This window comes from Canis lupus, chromosome 22 (genome assembly GCF_048164855.1).
Source record: "Canis lupus baileyi chromosome 22, mCanLup2.hap1, whole genome shotgun sequence".
Lineage (NCBI taxonomy): Eukaryota > Metazoa > Chordata > Mammalia > Carnivora > Canidae > Canis > Canis lupus.
The window spans coordinates 9693493-9700136 of NC_132859.1; the positions used below are offsets into that span (position 1 = coordinate 9693493).

Below are 6644 nucleotides of genomic sequence, written 5' to 3' on the forward strand. Positions count from 1 at the left end.
ATAAAATTAAGATGACAGTAAAACAGAGGAGCTTTTCAAAATATTAACTACTAGATTTTGTGCTACAGTTCCCCTGATGAAGTTTTAATCAATCAGTATGCTAGTTTAAGACTAAATTATTTAGGGCAGTCCGGGTGGCTCAGTGGTTTAGCACCGCCTTCAGCCCAGGGCATTATCCTGGAGTCCTGGGATCAAGTCTGCATCGGGCTCCCTGCATGGAGCCTGCTTTTCCCTCAGCCTGTGTCTCTGCCTCTCTTTCTGTGTCTCTCATGAATAAACAAATAAAATCTTTTTTTTAAAAAAAAAAAGATTATTTAGTGAACAAAATGAACCAAAGTATTACATAATCTTCCATCTCTACAAAATATCTGCTTGCCTTTTACTAAAGTAGAAGGAGGCACTGACAATAATTATTTTAGAAGGCTTTCTAACCAATATTTACTGAAACAAAGATCAATTTCAGAGTAAAAATTCCATTAACTCAATTATCTGTTTTCTCAGAACTTTTTCAATTAAGCAAGTTATAATATATTTTTGTATTGAAATTGGATGAATGTACAGATAGACTCTTCAGAATCCTCTTTGAATTCCCGGTTCCATGGTCTACAAAGACTCATCTGGATATCAGTATAAATGTATTCTTTTCCTTATGTCATTTTTCCTCATTTCTTGGATTCTTTTACACTCAACCTGTTTTGATATTAAAGTCGAAGCCTGTGTACTGTCTCATCCATACAGTTCTTTATGTTGAGGCCCGCTCTGCTAACCTCACCTAAAATGAAAATTGGATTTTACCAGCAAAAGGAAGGGAGGTGAAAACGAGACCAGATGACAATAATTATAGAAGAGGCACTAATTAACACTATCAAAATGAAACAAATGTGCTTTGTTAATATGTCACTTGCACACGATTGCTCCCCAGCCTGAAGAAATATCCTGTACATGATGACACCATTGTGTTCTGTCATAATAGTGCTATTAATACATCTGAACAGAGTCTAAGCAAGACTTTGCAGCTGTCAGACAAAAGGTATGCACTTTCATTTCCAGCTAATCTTTCTAGTTCTGATTCCAATGTTATTTTCTTATAATTATTTACATGCTTTAGGCCATAATCTAAAAATACAAATAGACATAGGAGGCCTAAATACTTTATGTTATCTTAAAGGCCTAAATACATTGCTATTGAATTTTATTATGTGACTTTTACAATCCAGTTAAAGTGCTTGAATCTGCCTTTTCATTCTGAATACAATGAATTTTATGAATTCAGCCATAAATATTCTTAGATTTAAAAAGTATTCAGGAATGTTTAAAACAGTCAGCAGAGACTGCATGCTTTTCTCTTTCTTTTCTCAAAAACATGCCAGGATGAATGAAAAGAGCTAAAAATAGAGTATATTCTATCCTTAATGAAAGTCAAAAGTGGCAATAATCACACACACACACACACACACACACACACACACACACATAGCCTCTGAAGCATATATGCCAGATATAACAAAATTTGAAGGGAATCAATAGACAACATAGAGTTTCAATATGTAGCTTTTTTTTAAATCTCGGGGGGCTAACAAGTGAGGCAATTCTGAGTGGTGCTAGGTTGAAGAATGGGAACAGAAGTGAGCCATGAGGAAAGCAGAAAGGCTCTCTGGTACCTTATCCCCAGCACTGTCCTTCATTAGTGAGCAGTAGAGACTCAGAAAGAGGTAAATTTGCCCTGGGCCAGGCACCTCAGAGAATCTCATATGTCTTGTCTATCAGAAACATGCAAAAGCAAATTTATTACTACACACATAGGCCCCTTGGTCTCAAAGAGTTCAGTGCTCAGCACTGGCACCATACAGCTAAATATGGACTCTGGGATTGACATCATTCAGACTCTGGGAGAAAGAACTCAGAGAGAGAGAGAGAGAGCACATGCATACACACACACACACCCCACACGTACACACATGAGTGGTGGGGGTGGGGCGAAGGGAGAGAGAGAATCTCAAGCAGACTCACCACTGAGTGTAGAACACTATGTGGAGCTCGACCTCACGACCCTGGGATCATGACTTGAGCCAAAATCAAGAGCCCGAGATGCTTAAGCAACTGGGTCACCCAGGCCCCCAGAACTCTTGTTCACAGCTCTTGCTGAGTACATCTGTAAGTCTTGGTGAACTGCAGGTTGTGCCACAGGGATGGGTACAGTATCAAGTTCAAGAAGGTTTTTTGTAGCCAAAGCAACTAGGGAAGGGAAAGAGACTAATTTTTAAAACCTTTCACTTCAGATAGTGTGAATATAATATACCTTGTACAATAAAGATTAGTTTCCCAATAGTATCAACCATCAATTTTCTTGCTCTTCTTGTTCTAAGGCTTAGTTCCAGAGGTACTCACAAATCGCATCAGTATTTGTAACAGTTCGCACACAGGGGCTGAGGAATGTTCACAATGTTAAACAACTTACATTCTTCTTTTACTTATATAAATGAAAGTCTAGATGTAACAAGCTAAATATAGATCCCTGGCATTGGGGGATATATGAAAATTGAACACTAGGATTGTGTGTAGATTTTTTTTTTTTTTAGGATTGTGTGTAGATTTAAAAAAAAAAAAAGATTTATTCATTTATTTGAGAGAGAAAGTGGAGTGGGGGGAGGGCAGAGGTAGAGAATCTCAACAAGGAGATGATGACCTGAGCCGAAATCAAGAGTTGGAAGTTTAACCAACTGAGCCACCCAGGTGCCCAGTAAATAGCATTATTTTAATAAAATATTTACTAAGATTTAATTTCTATAGAGAGTGGCTGTTACTGATCACACTAGATTGAGGTTACATCTCATTTGAAAAGCTCTTTGAAATAATTGAACAACATACTGCTCTTTTTGGTTTTCTTTAAAATGTCTCAGCATTGGAGCATTTGAAAGAATGAAATCATTTTAGACTTTAAGGGATGGTGAAAGTAGAGCAGTTTGGAGAAAACATTATAAAATATTTTAATTGTATCAATCAAACAACTTACATATTCCCATTGGAAAGTTCAAACATGGTTCACATTTGTCAGACCACCAGGAATAAATGCCAAGGCTGCATGTGAGACCTGTCTACCATTGACTACAGTCGTTCAGTCTGAGATCTTCCCTTCAAATTTTTTAGGTTAAAAATAAACTAATTGAGATACAGCCCACTAAAAGAGAAGGTTTTATAAGAAGTCACATATAAGGCAAAATCTACTTTCTTGAAGGATAGTTTTGGAAAAACTAAACCTCACTTATATGTAGGTAGGTTAAGCAGCAAACAAAAGCACTTGAGTCACAAGTCTTTCACCCATCACTTCTAGTGAGGTGGAGATGTCCTCACGATGGTCAAGCTACTGAGATCAAGAAGATGCTGGCAGATGTATCCATAGCCAAGGACAGGAGAGTGATCCGAGAATGCATACAGTATGGCTGCCTCACACCCCATGTCAGGGTCCTTCAGTGCAAGAGGTAGTTGAACAGCCAAACACAAGCAATACACTGTGTCCAACCCTCCAGCTACAAGTCTAATGATCAACTGGGGTAACTGGGAGAGAGTTCAAGGAGGGTCCACTCACAGGAATCCTAGCCTCATGCTGAGCTCCTCCACAGCCATAAGAAGCAGGAAACAAAACATCTGCAGAGCCAATGAAAAATATCACTCAAGGGAAGAAAAGTAATGTAATAAATGAAAGGAAAGTCAAGAAGACATTTTGGAACACTTACTCCAAAAAATAGAATGCATGTTTATAAAATGTGCCTCTGGACCTTAAGGAAATTTGAAAAGACAGGCTCTATGTATAATAAAATCTGTAAATATTACTTCTTATGCCTTATCCTTTACAATAGGCACTATAGAATTACTCTTCTGAAGTAATATTTAAAACATTAGTGATTGTATATTAATTCATCTTTAATATTTTTCTGTTCATTAAAGTAATAAATATGTGAATTTAACCAGAGAAATAATTTAAAATAAAAAAAGAAAGATTTGCTCTTCCAGACATTGGAAGACTATTATAAAAATATAATCAAATTGTTCCTGGGTTAAAAATGGGGGGGGGGGGGAACAATGGAATACACTAAAAATTCCCAAAACAGATATATATATATATATATATGAATTTAACATATAATAAAGTTGGCATTTTTCTTATGGGGCAAGAGGAGAGGATGGATTAAAGAATAAGTGGTATTGGAACAATTTGATTTTGATTAAAAAATACTGCATCCTTTCCTCATACCAAAGATTTCAAATGAATTAATGCAAAAATCTGAAATGAATTAATGATTTAATGGGAAGAAAATAATCACAAAATAAAAAGAATACTTAGAAAATTATTTTTATTATTTTAAGGTAGGAATAACTTTCTTTCTTTCTTTTTAAAGATTTTATTTATTTACTCATGAGAGACACAGAGAGAGAGAGAGAGAAAGGCAGAGACACAGGCAGAGGGAGAAGCAGGCTCCATGCAGGGAGCCCAATGTAGGACTTGATCTCAGGACCCCAGGGTCATGCCCTGGGCTGAGGGCAGACGCTCAACCACCGAGCCACCCGGGCTGCCCTAGGAATAACTTTCTAAGGAAAAGGCAAATAGTTTGAATTACACAGAAATTTATAATGAACAATACAACAAAGAAAATGTAGGATCATGCATAAAAGAATATATGTGCCCATAAAACATGAAAAGTTGTCTAGGCAGATATTTTTCAGGTAAGAAATTTGTTAGGGCTTAAACATCAACATTTTTAGTATTAATGTGAGTGTGAGTTGTGCACTGATACCTTTATAGACATCAATTTAGAAATATAAATTGAGGTTATTAGATAGTTCTCCTAAGAATGTAATTAGGTAAGTGTGTTGAGGGTATATGTACAAGGGTGCTTATTGCAGTTTCGTTTATATTTCTTAAAATGGTAAGAACTTAATGTCCATTGTTAGGGGGGGTTTACGATCATTTAAAATGGTTGACATTAAAAAGTGTACATACCACATTATTAAGAGAAAAAGAGCGGGTTACACAAACAGCTCAAGGCAGTTAAGCTCCAAGTCTATTTTCTAAGGATGCATAACTCGAAATATTAGTAGCAGTTATCTCTGGGTAGAATGTATTTTCTTCATAATTTTCTGAAAAGTTTGCAATGAGTATGATTTTTTGCTTGTAATAAGAAAAGATGACATGGCTATTTTCTTATTTCTTAAAAGTCTTACTTAACTAAACAAGTAATGAATGAACTAATTCTTTTATGTAGTCATATACCTTCACGCACTATTATTTTGTGGGAGCCATGGGAGTTTTCCAATTTCCAGTGACTTTATCACTTTGCATGTAACTCTCTAAAAAAATGACTTTATTCATTTTTAGGTAACTTTATTTCAAACCAAACATAGCACTTGGAAGCCATTTGAACATTTAAATAAATGATTAAAATTTGAAAACAACACACACATTTGCCATAATTGCTTCATTTTTAATTTCCCCACTCTGTCCTTAATGAATATCATGCCTTTTTTCTTTCTGTGATGCAGCACACCAGTGATCACCTATGAACCAGGAATATGTAAAATTCCCTTCCCACACCGTGCTAAGTACAATACATATGCTTTTGCCTCTCAGTGTATTGTAATTAACTTGCTAAAGTTTCACAGGACATTAATCTACCCTTTTATTTTTATAGTTCATTAAGCACATTATTCTGTGTTCATATTTTACATTCACAGCACTCCTCAAAACAATTTTATTAGTTATTTCTCACATATTGTTATTAAAATTTGAAACATAACCCAACTAAACAAACACACTCAAAAATAAAATTATCTCTGGTTCTAGCTCTGGAGACAATCCGGTGTAGCATGTAGAGCCATGGGAGGTCCAGTTCCAGATCAGAGCTGTTTCTACCAGTTCTAAGTCAGTTTAAGAAAACCTGAAATGGTCAGAACAATACCTGATTTTACCTTTGAGTCTTACCATACTAAGTCTGAATTTTCAAAACTGCGTTTAGTTGATATTGCATGCAACTATGAATTCTAAAATTCGCCATATGGACTAGATTTCTTGTTAGCACCTAAAGGAAGTTCATTTATTGACCCATAGTGTTTCCATTTTTCTACCTGCCAACATGGTGTGTTTCTCTGCATTTTCATGTATTTTTATTTAACATTCCTCGAGAACATGGATTGGGTATGTGTCATTCCCTTTAATTACATGTCAAGTAGAAAACCAGGGTAGTGCTGCTGCCACTCAAGCAAAAACAAGCAAACACAGAAGTCCTCCTAGACTCTTCTTCTTCTCAATTCATCTCCAAATTCTGTGAATTGTTCTTTTAAGTGTACATAGGACCTTTTATTTTCCCATCCTTTCTGTTCATCCCCTCGACTTTTTCAATCGCTTTCACATTGGCCTTCCCGCACATTCCCACCAGAAAGATCCTTCGAAATTCATCCCTGAGGACATCACTTGAACCTTTAAAACCCTCAGTGGCCCTCCTCATCTGCCTGGTAAGAGTCAAGCTCCTTAGCTGGCACTTAGTTACACTCCCTTCTTTTACCCTCCAGACTCATCGTCTCCCATCCACATTCTCACCTGTGTGGACCCCTCCCTAGGTTGCCCTTTGCTTCTACCACCTGCAATCATC

General features: G+C 36.4%; 1 long non-coding RNA gene across 1 annotated transcript; it reads left to right on the top strand.

Annotated features, from left to right (window-relative positions):
* Positions 1–919: 919 nt before the first annotated feature.
* LOC140614423 (uncharacterized) lies at positions 920–3830 on the top strand. Its single transcript, XR_012015285.1, has 2 exons — positions 920–1030; positions 3332–3830. It is a non-coding gene; the product is annotated as an uncharacterized lncRNA (long non-coding RNA).
* Positions 3831–6644: the final 2814 nt, after the last annotated feature.